The sequence below is a fragment of the Lepus europaeus genome, chromosome 15 (genome assembly GCF_033115175.1).
Source record: "Lepus europaeus isolate LE1 chromosome 15, mLepTim1.pri, whole genome shotgun sequence".
NCBI classification, from domain to species: domain Eukaryota; kingdom Metazoa; phylum Chordata; class Mammalia; order Lagomorpha; family Leporidae; genus Lepus; species Lepus europaeus.
The window spans coordinates 205935-222532 of NC_084841.1; the positions used below are offsets into that span (position 1 = coordinate 205935).

Below are 16598 nucleotides of genomic sequence, written 5' to 3' on the forward strand. Positions count from 1 at the left end.
TATTTGTCTTTGTTTTTGAGAGGCAGAGTAAAGACAATGAGGTGGGGAGAGGGGAAGGGAGGTCTTTCATCCACTGATTGACTCCCCAAATGGCCACAACGGCCGGTCTGGAGCCAGGAGCTTCCTCCAGGTATCCCATGTGGGTGCAGGGACCCAAGCACTTGGGCTGTCTTCCATTGCTTTCCCAGGCCATTAACAGGGAGCTGAATCAGAAATGGAGCAGCCAGGACACGAACCAGCACCCACATGGAATGCCAGTGTTGCAGGCGGCAGCTTAACCTGCTATGCCACAACATTAGCCCCTTAGTTTTTTTTTTTGGTCATTGTTGGGTTTTTTGTTTGTTTGTTTTTGACTGGTAGTTACAGACAGTGAGACGTAGAGACAGAGAGAGGTGTTCCATCCTCTGGTTCACTCCCCAAATGGCGGCGATGTCTAGAGCTGGGCCAATCTGAAGCCAGGAGCTTCCTCCAGGTCTCCCACACGGGTGCAGGGACCCAAGGACTTGGACCATCTTCTATTGCTTTCCCAGGCCATCAGAAGAGAGCTGGATTGGAAGAGGAGAAGCCAGGACTCAAACCGGTGCCCATATGGGATGCCAGTGCCGCAGGCAGAAGATTAACCTCCTGCGCCACAGTGCTGGTCCCTTAGTTAATTTTTAAAAATAAAACTGGAATACGAGGTTCAGGCAGCCTGGCAAACTGTCCGCTCACAGCCAGTGCTGCCCTCACAGCTCTGCCACCCCTCGCTTTACTGCCTGAAGTGAACCCAGGGTGGGTCCCATCTCACAGGAGTTCAGCCCGGGCTGGGGCTGAACCTGAACCGCTGCATCGCACTCTGTCCAGAGGAGCGAGCTGGTCAGCTGAGCCACAGGTGCCGGGGCCCCTTGCTGCCTCCCTCCCGCCGCAGCAGCCTGGCCCTCTGCGAGCCACAGCTCTTACCTCCGCGTCCCTCCCGTTCTCTGCCTTCTCCCTTTGCAGGCTGGTTTTGTGGTGCGGTATTTTCTCAGGAGATGCCTGCATTGATGCTGGTCCTCCTGTCTGTGCACGTACCTTTCTTAGCGTTGCTGTCTGTGGGGAAACTTCTGGCCCATTGCAATTGCTACTGGGGTGAGCGTTTGTGAGAGGACAGGGCACGCCCACCCCTGTTGCCTGATGCCTCTGAAACAGGTCCCTCTGAGAAATGTTTCCAGACTCAGGGGATGTGGGCCTGGGGCCTGGCCAGCCTGTGCTGGCCCCCTTCCTGGGTGGCTGGCCCCACATTGCCCTCATTGGGTGATGTGGAGGGGGCTCTGCTGCTGCTCCTTGGTGTCCACCGTGCTGGTGACACCCCACCTGACGGGAGCAGGGAGCCCCGTACTCTGCCACCTGCTGTGGCCCTGTGAGTCTGTCCTCCAGGTCTCCCCTGAGGGCGGCCCCTCCCCTTTGAAGGGTGCTCCCCTGGTGCCTCTGATGAAGGAGTGGGTGGCGTATACAGACGTATGGTTTGACGTTAGCAATCAAAAACTGAGTGTCCCGGGCCAGCACTGTGGCACAGCGGGTTAAAACTCCGGCCTGCAGTGCCAGCATATCGGCGCCAGTTCAAGTCCCAGCTGCTCCACTTCTTCTTCTTCTTTTTTTTTTTTTTAATTGTTTATACAGCGTAAGCTCAATTTTTTTTTTTTAAGGATTTATTTATTTGAAAGAGTTAGAGGAGAGGCAGAGAAAGAGGTCTTCCATCCGTTGGCTCACTCCCAAATTGGCCGCAACAGCCGGAGCTGCACTGATGCAAATCCAGGAACCAGGAGCTTCTTCCAGGTCTCCCACGCAGGTGCAGTGGCTCAAGGACTTGGGCCATCTTCTGCTGCTTTCCCAGGCCGTAGCACAGAGCTGGATCGGAAATGGAGCAGCCAGACTCGAACCGGGACACATATGGGATGCTGGCACTGCAGGCAGCAGCTTTACCTGCTGTGCCACAGCGCTCGCCCAGCTGTTCCACTTATGATCCAGCTCTCTGCTAATGCATCTGGGAAAGCAGCAGAAGATGGCCCATGTGCTTGGACCCCTGCACCTATGTGGAGACCCAGAAGAACCTCCTGGCTCCTGGTTTTGGACCTGCACAGCTCCGGCCGTTGTGGCCATCTGGGGAGTGAACCAGCAGATGAAAGGCCTCTCTCTGTGTCTACCTCTTTCTCTAACTCTTTCAAATAAATAAAATAAATCTTTAAAAAAAAAATCGGGTGGGGCTGGTGCCATGGCGCAGTAGGTTAATCCTCTTCCTGCAGCGCTGGCATCCCATATGAGCACCGGTTCTAGTCCGGGCTGCTCCTCTTACAATCCAGCTCTCTGCTATGGCCTGGGAAAGCAGTAGAAGATGGCCCAAGTCCTTGGGAGACCTGGAGGAAGCTCCTGGCTCCTGGCTTCAGATTGGCACAGCTCCAGTCATTGCGGCCATTTGGAGAGTGAACCAACAGAAGGAAGACCTTTCTCTTTGTCTCTGCCTCTCACTGTCTGTAGCTCTACTTCTCAAATAAATAATATTTTTAAAAAATGGGGTGTCTGGGCCCCATGCTGGCCCAAGGTCCTTAGGGTCTATTGGGCCCTGTGCTAGCTGGGGGTGGGCCTGGGGGCTGTGGATGCATGATCTGGTTCTGTGATTGAAGGGGTCAGAAGGTCACTTCTTAGGGGGCTGTGGTGGCAGAATCGGGCCCCAGATGTCACCAGCCAGGGGCTCAGACTGACCTTAGGACCCCTGGGCATCCCCAGGCACTGCATTGCCATGATTCAGACCTGTCGGTCACCACTGAGGTCAGCCCCTGACCCCGGCCCACACACCAGGCTCCGTGAATTCCTCATCTCTCCCTGGCACCTGGACTCAGCATTTTCCAGCTACTGTTGTCCCGCTCCCCAGTCACTCACAAGCCATGTGCAGACCAGACCCCTCCCAGCCGCCACTGCCCCTCCTCTCGCCCACAGGGCTGCCGTGTGGTTGGGAAGACGCCCCTCTGCCCTTTCAGTCTCAGGTCTGCAGGACCTTGCTTGGGGTGAGGGCAGCTGGTGTGGCCGCTCAGCCCATCCTGCCTTACATCCATGCCTGCTGAGAGAGCAGGCTCCTTGTGCAAGGCGGAGTCTCCAGATACCCACGGGCCTTCCCTGTCCACCTGTCACCCACCCCACACCTGCAGCCCTGCACCCTTGGATTTGCTGGAGTCAGGGCCCTGGCTAAGGGACAGTCTTGGAGGGAGGTTCTTGGAAAGGTGCCCACCGCAGTTGTGTGGTGGAATCCGCCCTCTGGATCTGACAGGGCCTCCACTGCACACCGAGAGGCCTGGCTCCTGCATCGGCCACTGGAGAAGGGCCTTGCTCATTGTGATGACCTCTGCGTTGCCTGAGAGGTGAAGGCCAGGTGCGGTGGAGAAGGAAAGGTTGGCCTGCACTTCTGAGAAAGAAGTGTGTGCTTCTCAGGCCTCACGGGCATGGGCGTCAGATTCCACACTTGGTGCCTCAGAGTCCCTGGTCTCCTGGACTCAAAGGTCACGAGGACAAAATCTCATGAATGTGCAGGAGTCGAGCTCCGGCGGGTGAGGAGGGTGGTGGGCAGTCTGTGCTGCACACCTGTTAGGACAGACACCCTGAGGGCCAGTGGGCCAACCGGCTGAAAACACCGAGTGGGGAGTGGCCTTGGGCTCCTGGTGTGGGATGGGGGCTTCCAGAGTGGGGGGAGTCTGAAAGGAGGCCGGCACCTTGGGGTCTTAGCAGAAGGAACAAGGACGCGTGCAGCTCCCACAAGCGCCCCCAGGTGTCAGCATGCAGCCCGGCCACACGGGGGCAGTGCAGCGGCACCAAGGAGGGCCTCGAGCTCCGGCCGGGAGGCCCCGCCTGCTGCTGGGAGAGGGTCGGCAGCAGAGCAGAGGGAACTGGCCCTGCTGACGGTCACCGAGGGACACCTGGGTGGCCGTGGAGGAGGTGCTGGGGACGTGCGTGGTTCTGCCTTCACCTGTGGCTCTGCCCTCCAACTGTGTCCTGTGTCCAGTTCAGCTGTCCTGGCACCACCAGGAAGCAGATCCTCGGGCCCCCGCCCCGCTGTCTCCCACCCTCCACCCCTGGTCTCCCCTGTCCTTGCGCCCTGGTCACTCACCCCTGTCTGCTCCCACCTTGTAACCATTCATGACCCCGACCTGCTGAAGGCCTAGGATTGGACCATATTTGAACCTCAGAGGTTCTACCATGAAGGGAATTGACCCAGAAATAGTCAGGATGGTCTGAGCTCTGGATTCCCACCCTGATCACCGCCGGAGTCCACTTGGCAGGTGAGGACAGTCACCTGGTTCCTGTCCACATGAGGAAGTGCAGGGAAGGGAGCAGCTGGGGGCTGGGATGGGGGAGAGGAGAAGGGGGTCAAGGGCACAGACAGCTCTGGGTATTAGGACCTGGGGGCCCAGGCCCTCCTTACCCAAAGGAGGGGCTTTGGGCTTTGGGCAGTGCAGATGTCAGACCCACGCCCCTGCTCCAGGGCTGGTCTCTGCAGTGCTCCTGCAGGCCCCTCGTCCCTGCACTACAGAGGGGGGCCGGGGAACCAGGCCGTATGGACCCCTCCTCACCGTAGCCCCTTTGTTTCCACAAGACCTGGTGAAGTGTGGATCCCTGCACACACTTCTGCCTGAGAGACGGAGACCTCTTGGCCAGAGGCTGCAGGAATCCGCCGCTGTGCCTCTGAGGGTGGGAACACGTGTGCCCGGTGAAGGGCCTGGTAGAGGAGCATGGTCTTGCCTGCATGTGTTCTGAAAAAGTCTTCATAAAATGTACCACCTTCGCCAGTTTTTAAAAGATGTATTTGTTATTTAAAAGAATGACAGAGAGGTTTTCCAGCCACTGGCTCACTCCCCAAATGGCTGCAACAGCCAGGTCTGGGCCAGGCTGAAGCCAGGAGTCTGGGACTCCATCCTGGTCTCCCACAGGGGTGGCAGGGACTGGAGCACGAGGGCCGTCTTCCACTGCCTTCCCAGGCACATGGGCAGGAAGCCAGATCAGAAGTGGAGCAGCTGGGACTCAAACTGGCACTCCAATATGGGATGCCAGCATTGCAAGTGGCAGCCTGACTTGTTGCACATGACACGGGCTCCTCATCACTGGGTTGCACAGCTCAGTGGTCCCAAGTTCACTCGTTTTGTTGTGTAAACATCGCTACATCTATCTCCAGACCTTTCTCAACTTCCCAAGCTGAGACTGCCCATTAAACACAATCCCATCTCCTCCTGCAGCCCCTGGCAGCCACTGTTCTGCTTCCTGTCTTGAGTCTGGTTCGTCTTGGACCTCAAGTACGTGGCATCACACGGGGTCTGTGTTCTGTGACTAGCTCAGTGCATGCAAGGTTTGTCCCTGGTATAGCATGGGCCAGGTAAGGCTGCGGCGTAGCCTGCTGTACGATGGCCCACGCTGGGACCCTCGATGGACAGGTGAGTTGTTTCCATCTCTTGTCCATCATGAAGAACGCCACGGCGCACAGCGCACTCCCTGCTGTCCATTGTTGGGTCACGCACCTGTGCATGGAACTGCCAGGTTAAAGGTAACTCCACTTTTAACTTCGGAAGGACTGCCAGCTCCGTCCCACGGTGACTGCACCACCCGCGATGCAGCAGGGTCCGTGTCTCCGCAGCTTGCGACGCTTGCCTTCTCCTAACTGTGTTTTTGCTCACAGCCATGCTGATGGGCGTGCAGTGCATCTCGCTAAGGACCGTGATGCTGAGCATCTTTTTGTGTGCCTGTAGGCCATGGTGTCTCTTTGGAGAAATGGTTTTCAAATCCTTTTGCCTGTTTTAGAAACTGAGATGTCTGTCTTTTAGTTGTTGAGTTGCGGGAGCTGTGTGCACATTGTGGATATTCATCCTTATTGGGCACCTGACTTGCAAAGTTCTCTCCCTTTTGTTGCCTTTTTATTGTACTGATTGTGACCTCTGCCGTCTATGCTTTACACACGATAGCAAAGATATTGCTAACTCTCATTCCAGATTTCCCCTACTTTTCTTCTAGTTTATAGGTTTAGCTCTTACATTTAGGACTTTGGTCCATTTTTAGCTAAATTTTGTGTATGGTTTTGGGTTAGGGCCGGCTTCCTCCTTCTGCATGTGAAGGGCCAGCTGTCTCTGCACCATTGTTGAAAGAATGCCCCCTCCCCATGGAATGGTCTTGGGCCCCTTGGAAAAAGCCATTAAAAAAGAAAAAAAAAAAGATGTATTCACTTATTTGAAAGTCGGAGTTACTAACAGAGAGGGAGAGAGAGACAGAGATCTTCTACCTGCTGATTCACTCCCAAATGGCCACAATGGCCAGTGCTGGGCCAGGCTGAAGCCAGGAGCCTGGAACTTCATCCAGGTCTCCCATGTGGGTGCAGGAGCCCAAGCAGTTGGACTATCTCCCGCTGCTTACCCAGGGCATTAGCAGGGAGCTGGATTGGAAGTGGAGCAGCTGAGACTTGAACTGGCACCCATACAGGATGCTGGCGTCGCAGGAAGCAGCTTAACGTGTTGTACAACACCTTCCCCAGAGAAATAACTCTTGGAAATTAAAGCACAGAATTTGGAAAGGAAAATGTTAAAAACAGCAAAAACTACACGGATGGAATTTTCAAAACAAAAAACACATGAAGAATTTTCCAGAACTACAGACAGACATGAGGTTGGCTTGGAAGGGCCCCGAGTGGCTGCTCTGTGGGCAGAGGCCTCACTGAGGTGCACTAGCAAGAACCTCAAGGACAGAGCAGCAGCACAGGTCCCGGGAGACCCAGGAATCCGGACAGCTGTGGTTCCCTGGCGTGGCATGAAAACGGGGAGGCTGAGCCAGCCCTGGACCCTCTGGGAGGGACCTTTTCCTGAGTGGTGTTGGTCCTCAGCCTGGCCACCCGCAGACGCTCAGGACCGAGTGTTCAATTCTCCCTTGTCCCCTTAATGAGGAAACTCCTGGAAGATGGATGCCAGCAACGCTGCAGGAGAAACCAAGAAAGAGGAGGCCTGGGGCTCAGACACAGGACCCACCAGGGAGAGGGCTAAGTGGGGGGCCGTGGAAGGATGTGGCAAAGCTCTCCAGTGGGTGTCAGTCACGGGGTGGGGGCTGGAGAGGTTGTCAGAGGCTGAGCCCCGTCAGGTTCAGTGAGAGGTGTTTGCAGAAGCCCTCGCTGGGTGTGGGGGAAGCAGAGGAACCCTCACGGTGTCTGGGACCCGACAAAGAGAGAGCACACGGCAGCCAGCTGGCTCCTCCCCGCCCTCCCTGGCTCTGCACCTACTCTGGGATGTGGGGCTGTGCAAGAGGGTGAAGTGCCTGCCCCGGGGGGCAACAGCCCCAGGATCTGAACATAAGCACGGGCCAGCACCCACAGGACAGCGCCCTGCAAGCCCTGGGGGTGGGTGGGAGCCAGGGGTCAGAGTGGAGGGTGAGATTTGAGGTCTCTGCTGATGCTCTGGGCCCACGAGCTGCCCCCAGCCACACAGTTCCCACTGATGCCACTGGGGAGCCCTGAGCCCACTGTGGGGAGCTGGCCATCTCGTGAGGGGTGTGCCTGGTGCATGTGCCCAGGGGCCAGGGGGCGTGGCCCAAGGTTTGGCCCCCAGCTCACAAAGAGGAGCACCTGATGGGGGGGAGGGTGATGCCAGAAGCAGCCAGGGCTCTGCAGGGCCTTAGGGCTCCCAGAGAAGGGGCTGCTGCCATAGGTTGGTCCTGGCCTGCACAGCTCCTGGGAGATGCAGGCGAGGGGCTCTGCTGGGCCCCTGGGGGCTTCACCTCCCCACACCTCAGCTGCCGGTTGTGTTTTTTCTTGCCCAGGATTAGCATGGTCCTGAGAGCACTGTCACCAGACCCCCTCTGAGAGGTGGGGAGGAGGGAGAGGAAGGCAAGGACGCAGCCCTCACCGGCTCCAGCCCTGCAGTGTCGGTGGTTTTTAGAGCCTGTTCCTGCCTGTTCCTGCCCAGTGCCCTGAGCTACCTTTTACTGAAAGGTCCTGGCTGGAGGAGCCACTGGCCCATTTCCTGCCTGCCCCGGCTCAGGCTCCACGTGGCTCCAATGCAGCCGAGAATCTGCCGGCCACACTGGGACGAGAAGCTGCGGGCTGGGCCCCCTTCCCTGGGCCTCTGCCTGGCGCCTCCTGGGAGGCAGTGTCTTAGGGACAGCGCCTGCAGCCCAGCTGCTGGGCCCTTCTTGATCTCACGGAGAAGGTGCACTTGGGGCCTGGCCCCTCACCTGGCAGCCCCTCGCGTGCACACCCTCAGCACCCATGTCAGGCCCGGGGCTGATCCCGCACAGTGAGGGAGCAGCAAGCACCTCTGGCTGACTCCCAAGTGGCAGAAGTGCCCAACACTGTGGAGGCCAGTGGGGACTGCAGGGGCGGCTGATGTTGGGGGGCGGGGATGCTGCCCAGCAGCTCCCCCAAAACGCCCAGGTCCTTCTCTGGCCTCCAGGAGAAAGTGAGCTGGGAGAGGAGCCATGGCTGGGGCTGCCTGAGAGGTACCGGCACTGCGGGAGAAAGGAGGGGGGGCACCTGGCTGCACCAGTGCTGACCCAGCTCGGGAGGAGTCAGCACATCCCTGCCTGCCGGCCCGGCCTGGGCGGACAAGTGACCTATAGGAGGGAGCTCCCAGCTGGGAGCAGGAGGGAGTATGGCTGGGCTCCAGCTGCACTTGGGCCTGCCTGGAGTGGGGGACAGGTGGTCCTGCAGGTGAGGATGCGGGGGGCACCTGCACAACCTGTCTGAATGGGAAGTAGCTGGGGGCAGAAGCCAGGCCCCGGGCACTGTTGGACGGGTCATGGGCAGTGGCTGCCCGCTGGACTGCAGAGCCCTGAGACTGAGGACAAGCGCAGGGGGCAGGGGGATGGGCAGTTTGCGGAAAGGGGGCGGGGCAGTTCCCCCCTCTGGCTCCACTCCTCCTGGGCTCTGGTGGGACAGGAGGGTGAAGTGGGCCTGGGAGCTGTGGTCCCCCGTGGGAAGGGCAGCAGCGACATTCCTGGATTTACACTTAAAAAGATACAAGAAGAAATTCGAGTTCACTCAATCGCGGTGTTCTCCAAGCCAACTTCTGTGCATAGTCCACTTCCCGAAAACGGATTCAAGATAAAATGGGCGATTTCAAAAGCTCAGCAACGCGGCTGCACATCGCTCCAACTCGAAAACTAAAGTAAGTCTATCTGCTCAGCCAGCAGTTTGAGCTCTGCTACTGGCAGAGGCGGGCAGAGCTGGGACTTCACCTGGGCACCGCAGGCGGCGCGGGGCGAGGTGGGCGCCGGGGCGGCGGAGCCGCGGGAGCCCACGGAGGGGCCGCTCCAGGCGCCGGGCCGGCAGGGCGCGCTCAAGGCTCGCGCGGCGGTGCGGGGTGCCTCCGGGCCCCCCAGGGGTGGGCGGTAGCCACCCTATGCCCCCTCTCAGTGAGGGCCAGAGGGGGAGGCCAGGCTCAGGGGATGTCCCGGGGAGTCCGAGGCCGCCCGCCGGACGGTGTGGACCGGGCAGAGGACCTGCGGGAGGCGCGCGCGCGCGAGGGGACGCGGGCAGCGGCGGGGGCGCAGCCGGGAGGGCCCCCGGGGAGGGCCCTGAGCTCGGTGCGCTTGTTGTGCGCGGGGCGGCGGGGTCGCCGCGTGCGCCCACGGAAGCCGCTCCTGCGTGTCTGGCGCACGTGTCGGTCCCGGGAGAGTCAGTCCAGAAGTTCACGTTTTGAAGTTTGCGGGAACCTCTCTTCCCGCTTCTCGACGACCCACGGAGCAGGCGAGGCGCAGGCGCTGCTCCCCCGGAGCGCGGGCAGCCCGGCGGGAGGGGACGCGGGCAGCGCAGGGTGGGCCCGGGGCCTCGAGGGCGCGGGGCACGAACGCGGGAGCCTGGGGGTGCGCGCGCGGGCGCCCCCTGCCGCCTCCCCGGGCGCTCGGGGCGGGGCGGCTCGCGTGCCGGGGTGGGGCCGCCCTTCCGCGCGCGCCGAGCCTCCGGTCCCCGATGCCCGCGCCGGCCGCCGCGCCGCCGCAGCTCCTGGCCCGGGCACGCTCCCCCGCGGGCGTGCCCGAGCTTCCGCCTCGCAGGCCCGGTAAGTGCCCGCCGGCGGCCCGGTCCTCGCGTCTCCAGGCGGGGCAGGCGCGTTGCCGTCCGACCCGCGGCTTCTTGCGGGAGGACCGGCGGCCCGCGTTCCTCAGTTTCCCTGACCGCTGGTCAGGGAGCGGGCTGACCTGCGCTGACCGCCTTTGCCGGTGGCTCGGTTTCTCCAGGGGCCCCGGGTTGCGGGCGGCCGGGCTTGTGGCGGGCAGAGGGCAGAGGGCACCGCCTGGGTCTCACGCCCGCCCGGAAGGGGCCGAGGTTCCGGGTGTCCCCTCCGCTCCAGCTGGAGGGGCTGAAGGAATCCCCAGATCGGGGTGCGTAGAGGGGCCGCGGAACCGGCGTGGCTGGAGGTCCGAGCCCCAAACTCTGGCCCGGGAGTTGCCCGCGATTCCCCGGCGGCCCCCAGCAGACCTGTCCTGAGAAGGGAAGGGGCTGGCCGCCTCCAACCCTCGGTGTGGCAGCCCCTGGGCTCTGGCAGGTGAGCGCCCTCGGTGACTGCCCCCCTGTGCTGGACGTGGGACCTGGTCAGCGGCCTGACCCTCTGGCAGAGGCCTGCTCCTAGGCCTGCTCCACCTCTCTGCCGGATGTCCACACCCGGCCTTGTGCTGGGTCCGCTGGGGCTCTCAGCAGCGGGCTGGGGTCCTGCGTGATGTGCCAGGCCGACTCCTCTGTGGCAGGTGGAGGGCCCTGTTTGGTCTCGGGGTACTTGGGGGCCACGGGTTGGCAGCTGTCGCCCGTTTTGTGAGGTGGGGACCTTGTCCGACACTCCGAGCGGGTGACCGTGCACAGCCTCACTTCCGTCCAAGGCGGTGACTCAGTGTGGTCCCACAGTGGTGAGCATGGGAGAAAGGGGCCTGGGAATGCTTCTCATTTTGTTTTCGCTTATCTTTCTTTCCTAAAATGAACAGATACTGCTTTGCCATAGGAGCAGCACTCTTAGAAAAGGTTCTCCGAGAGTGGCGGTGGGCTCACGGCGCACTGTGGGAGGCCTGGACTGTCCTGCAGGCAGTGCCAGGTGTCCAGGGAGGCCCCAAGAGCCCAGGGAGGAGGGTCTGCCCCTCCCCCTTGTCCACTCAGTGTCCTGCCTCAGGGGCACTTGAGTGGGGCCTTGCGTCCAGTCCCAGGGAGGTCCCTCTCTTTGCAGAGAGCACAGGTCCCACCAAGAGCTGAGTAGATGGAGCAGCCCTTGGCGATGAGCCCCCCCCACGCCGGGCACAGACGGAAGCGGAGCTCCCTCAGGGAGGAGGGACTTTAGTTCCCCTCCCCCACCGGGGTCTCCGCAGGTGCCTGTGCCAGAACCCGCATCTGAGAGCCGTCCTGCCGCTGGGCTGGTCCTCCCAGTGTGGCCGGTGGCCGCAGAGGATGACGGTTGGGTACATCTCGGGGAGGGGTCCTGCCTCAGTTCCTGTGGCTGGAAGGGGCTTTTCAGTGTAGGGTCAGCACAGTCTCCCCACGAGGCTCCTCACCACCCTCATCTTCCCGGCCATGCCTCAGCCCCACAACCCTTCCCTCCCTGAGGCTTCGGGCTCACGTGGGTAAGGAGTTGGGTGAGGCTGGTGGTGCCGGGAACCGGGACCTCTCAGGGTGGGGGTAGGTCAGCCCTGTCCCCTTCATCCTCTGTGACCTCACGGGGTAGTCCAGTGGGTGCTGGTAAATGTCCCCGGCCAGGCCTGGGTGTGGCTGGGGGTTTCCTGTCTGAGTTGGAAGGCCTTGCAGTTCAGATGGATGGCCTTGTATGCTGGCCTCCAGCCACGGGGCCCAACCTGGCTTCTCAGAGAAGCGCCCTGACCAGGCCCCTGGCCATCAGTGACACGGGGTGAGGCAGAGCACCCCACAAAGCCTTCTGAGGCATCCATCCCACCTCCACACCCCCTCCTCCCACCCCAGCCTGCAGCCATGTGACCCTATCAACAACATTCGCCCCGCCCCCAGCCTGCCAGACAACCACGGGGCCACCCCCATCGACCCTCCTGTGACCCAGGAGCCCTGCTGCCCCTGCCCCCCACAAACCCCTCAGACTTCTGTGCTGAGCTCTCCTGGTCTTCACCGTCTTTCGTAACACTACAGACTGGATTTGTATTTATATGGAAAGTTGTATTCTGTTTGGGTTTTAATTGTGGTAAAATTTATATAACATAAAAGTAACCATTTAAGAGGGAACAGATCAGGGCATTTGGTGTGTTGACCAAGCTGTGTGGCCACACCCTCCGTCTGGTGCTGCCCTAACTGCCAGGCATCCTTCCGTCCCCATGACTTTGCCTATCCTGGGTTTGCCACATACAGTGCAGGAGCACACAGGTGGCCTCCTGTGTCTGGCTCCTGGCTCATCCACGCCACAGCATGGCCAGGACTTGGTTTCTCAACGGCTGGGGCGCGCCCTGCCTGTGGTACAGCTCACGGTGTTTCTCCAGTGATCTGCTGGTGGATGTCACGTTGTTAACCCTTTCGGCTGCTGTGGAAAATGGAGAATTTGTGCCGGCGCCGCAGCTCACTTGGCTAATCCTCCGCCTGCGGCGCCGACACTCCAGGTTCTAGTCCTGGTTGGGGCATTGGTTCTGTCCTGGTTGCTCCTCTTCCAGTCCAGCTCTCTGCTGTGGCCCGGGAGGGCAGTGGAGGATGACCCAAGTGCTTGGGCCCTGCCCCTGCATGGGAGACCAGGAGGAAGCACCTGGCTCCTGGCTTCGGATTGGCGCAGCGTGCCGGCCATAGCGGCCATTTGGGGGGTGAACCAATGGAAGGAAGACCTTTCTGTCTGTCTGTCTCTCTCTCTGTCCCTCTCTCTCACGGTCTAACTTTGCCTGTTAAAAAGAAAGAGAGAGGGAGAGAGAGAAAATGGCGAATTTGGTGCATGGTTCCTTTCTGCTGCGTGGGTCCCAGCAGGAGACACCTGGGCGTGACAGGGAGTCTGTGTGCGGCTCAGGACTTCCCTGCCCCCAGCTGGGCCGCTCGCTGCAGGCCCACCGGGTTAAGCGTTTGCTTTTGTTCTTAGTTGGATGAAAGCTTTTAAAAGTTATCGTGGATGGATTTGGGTTTTGTCAAGTGATTTTTTGCACATACTGAGGTGATCATGTGCATTTTTCTTCAGTTTTTAGTAATTCCCTGAGTTCCTGTGGTGCATGTTTGGCTGCTAAAGCAGCCTTGAGCCTTGGGTAATGTGCGTGGCTGTGATATGTCGCCTGTGTATCTCACTGCGTTTCTGGGTCTGTGTTCACGAGGCGCTCGTCTGTGGCTCTTCTGTGACCACTTGGCTATGGCTTCAGGGGCAATGTTCAGTCCACCAGCTGTTATCTTTCAGTTTGTTCTAAATGCATACCAAAGCCTGCAGGTAATTGGTGTTATTTCTCTTCTACATAGTGGGATACGCTTCTTCCTGGGACGGAGACAGACTGTCCAGGTTGCTTGCCTTTTCTCAGGTGAGTTTCGTATGCTTTAGGAAATTGCTCCGTTGCTTCCGCATGTTTGCTCGTGGTGTGGGGGCAGCACAAGTTCTGTGTTGGTGTTCTTGGGCTGCTGTAACAAAATCCCACAGGCTGACTGTCTTAAGGAACCAACATGTTCTCACGGTTCTGGGCCTGGGAGTTGGGGTCGAGGTGCTGGCGCTGAAGGCTGTCTTCCTGGCTGGCAGCGTCCTCACGCGGTGCAGGGCCCTGCTGTCTGCTCTCCCTGTGACGGTATGGGTTGTGTCAGGCGAACCCTAGGCCCCTCCTTGGAGAAAGGCCGCTCCTCAGTGCCTCGGTGGAGGCCGGGCTGGCTTTAGGCCCGCCCTCGGCGGCATCCCCTTGTTTCCTCCTCATGCCTGTGGCGCACGCGGCGATGCCCTCTCGTTCCTGATTTGGGCAATTCGCGTCTTCTCCGTCTCTTGGCTGGTTTTGGCCAGGGCTTTGTCAACGTTGCGGATCTTTTCAAAGAGGCAACTTTCGGTTTCATTGATTTTTTCCCTGTAATTTTATGCGTTAGATTTTGTACTTCTCATTATTTCCCTGCTTCTGCCTGACTCTTGGTTCCACGAGTCTTCTACTTTTTCTACGTGAGCATTCAGTGCTGTCAGTTTCCGCAGAGTCCCCTTTAGTTGAATCCCACAAAGGCCGATGTGTTTGTATGTTCATTTTCCTACAATTAAAATATTTTAAAAGTTTCTTTGAGACTTTCGCTTTTAGCCACGGTTATTTACAAGTAAGTGGCTTTCCAAATAGTTGGCGTTTCCCCAGATATCCTTATAGTTTAATTCCATTGTGTTGGAGAACATGCTTTGTCTGAGTTCTGTTTTTTGAAGGTTTATAAGGAGTGTTCTGAGCTGCAGGGCCTGGTCTCCCTGTGAGTGTTCCACCTGCAGGGGAGGGGTGTTCTGAGCTGCAGGGCCTGGTCTCCCTGTGAGTGTTCCACCTGCAGGGGAGGGGTGTTCTGAGCTGCAGGGCGTGGTCTCCCTGTGAGTGTTGTGAGTGTTCCACCTGCAGGGGAGGGGTGTTCTGAGCTGCAGGGCGTGGTCTCCCTGTGAGTGTTCCACCTGCAGGGGAGGGGTGTTCTGAGCTGCAGGGCGTGGTCTCCCTGTGAGTGTTGTGAGTGTTCCACCTGCAGGGGAGGGGTGTTCTGAGCTGCAGGGCCTGGTCTCCCAGTTCCACCTGCAGAGTGGGGGGGGACGTTTTGTCCCTGACGTTTTACTGGCCTTGGCCTTGCGCATTTTGCAGCTTTCTAGCTGGGTCCATCACCTTTCCGCTGGCCCTCAGTCACTGGACAGCGTCCTCTCTGTGCCCATGCTGGTCCTTCCTCTACCCCAGGCCCATTCCGTGGGTGTTTGTGTGGATTTCTGTCCGGCTACCCTGCTCACCTGGGCTTCGCACTTTCTGCACAGGCAGGAAGTGTGTTTGTGCTCACTTCCTCCAGCAGGTGCAGGCTCCTGGGCCTCCCCTGGGGCTGTTGGCCCAGAGCTGGGGTGATTGCCGCATGTGGGGTCTGATGGAGGTCAGGGGCTCAGATGTCCACTGCACGGGAAAGTTAAGGTTCTGTGGCAAGAAGGGGACCAGTCTCCGGGTGGAGCTGGGCGAGCTGAGCAGTCTTGGGCACACCCCTCCTTGGTGACGTCGTAGGTGGATGTGCCTGGCCTGGCACTGCTGGGGTGCAGTCAGCAGGGCCTGGTGTAGCCTCAGAGTGGGCGGAGATGTCACCTGGATAGGGAGGCCTGTTGGCCCAGAGCCAGAGGCCACAGCGCAGGGTGTGCAGCTGTGGCCGTGCCCGCTGGGAGCAGACTCAGGTCAGTGCCAGCCCGAGCGCCCTGCTGTGCGTCTGCAGCTCTCAGGAGCACAGGGTGGTTTTCCTGTGAGGCCTTGGTGGACAGAAGTGTGGGGGTCCTGGCTACTCCCTCTGGCTGCATGGACTTGGGCACAAGGGTCACAGCTGAGGGCCTGGTGCCTCCTTGTGTCCTTCCAGGGCCTCCCTGCTCGGTGAGGCGAGGCGTGAGCCGTTCCCACAGCAGGCAGCCCAGCGTGCTCCCTGCGCGTGGGGGCAGCAGGGCCAGCAGCCCTTGGCGGCCTTGGAGGCGGGGCAGTGCTGGGGTCCTAGGGTCTTCTCAGCGTGTTCCCTTTGCTTTCTCCTGCAGGCCGCAGACGATGATCCCTCCCGGGGACTGCGTGTACGCGGGGAGGACGAGGAGGAGGCCCATCCAGAAACAGTAAAGTAGCGCGCCCTCTGCTTACGCCAGTGCAGCTGAAACGGGAGGAAGGGCTTTGTGTTTTCATTAGGAACAGAGTGGGCGAGAGGCTCAGCCGGGGGCAGGCAGCCCAGCAGGAGGGCGCAGATGCGTGGCAGAGACCCACTGTCCAGGGGCCGGCCGAGCTGGGCTGCGGTCCTGACTGACGGAGGAAGAGGCCAGGCTGGGGGAGGCCTCCTTTGGCTGGAAGCCGAGATGGTGGGCGATGCATTGCCATGTGTTCCAGAACCTTCTTTCCCCTTCAACACCTAGCCTCTCTGCCCTGAGACCATACTCAGGAGAGTGCCACCAAGAGCTGTGTGTGGCTTCACCCAAATGACACGAGTTTTGGGGGTGGGAGTTTGGCCACACTGCAGTGAGTGTACCGTGGGAGCTCAGGGCCGAGGCAGCAGGCTTATGGTGGGAGCAGCCGGGAGGTCAGCAGGCAGCAGCACCTGCCAGGGACCACGGCTGCCCACAGCTGGGTCTGATTATGAGTGTGTGTGACATAGTGTGGGGATGTGTGACACATGTGTGTGACTGTGTGACAGTGTGAGTGTGACAGCATGTGTGACAGTGTGTGACACAGTGTATTGACACAGTATGAGTGTGTGTATGACACAGCATGTGTCTGACACAGTGTGAGGGTGTGTGACAGTGTGCATGTGATGTGTGTGTGACTGTGACAGCATGTGTGATGCAGTGTGTGTGATACAATGTGTGTGTGAAACTGTGTGACACAGTGTGTGTGTGAAACTGTGTGACAGTGTGTGTGTGAATGTGACACAGCATGTGACTCAGGGTATGTGACTGTGTGACACAGTGTGTGTGTGTGTGACACAGCATGTGTCTTGACAGTGTGAGGGTGTGATATGTGTG

At 59.6% G+C, this 16598-nt stretch overlaps 1 protein-coding gene across 1 annotated transcript in view; it reads left to right on the forward strand.

Moving 5' to 3' along the window:
• Window positions 1-9978: 9978 nt before the first annotated feature.
• The window catches only part of AHRR (aryl hydrocarbon receptor repressor), an 87048-nt gene continuing 80428 nt past the window's right edge, over window positions 9979-16598 (forward strand). Inside the window, exons 1-3 of the mRNA XM_062211783.1 lie at window positions 9979-10028; window positions 13391-13449; window positions 15630-15706. The gene's annotated coding sequence lies outside the window, so the exon portion shown is untranslated. The remainder of the gene's footprint in view (window positions 10029-13390; window positions 13450-15629; window positions 15707-16598) is intronic.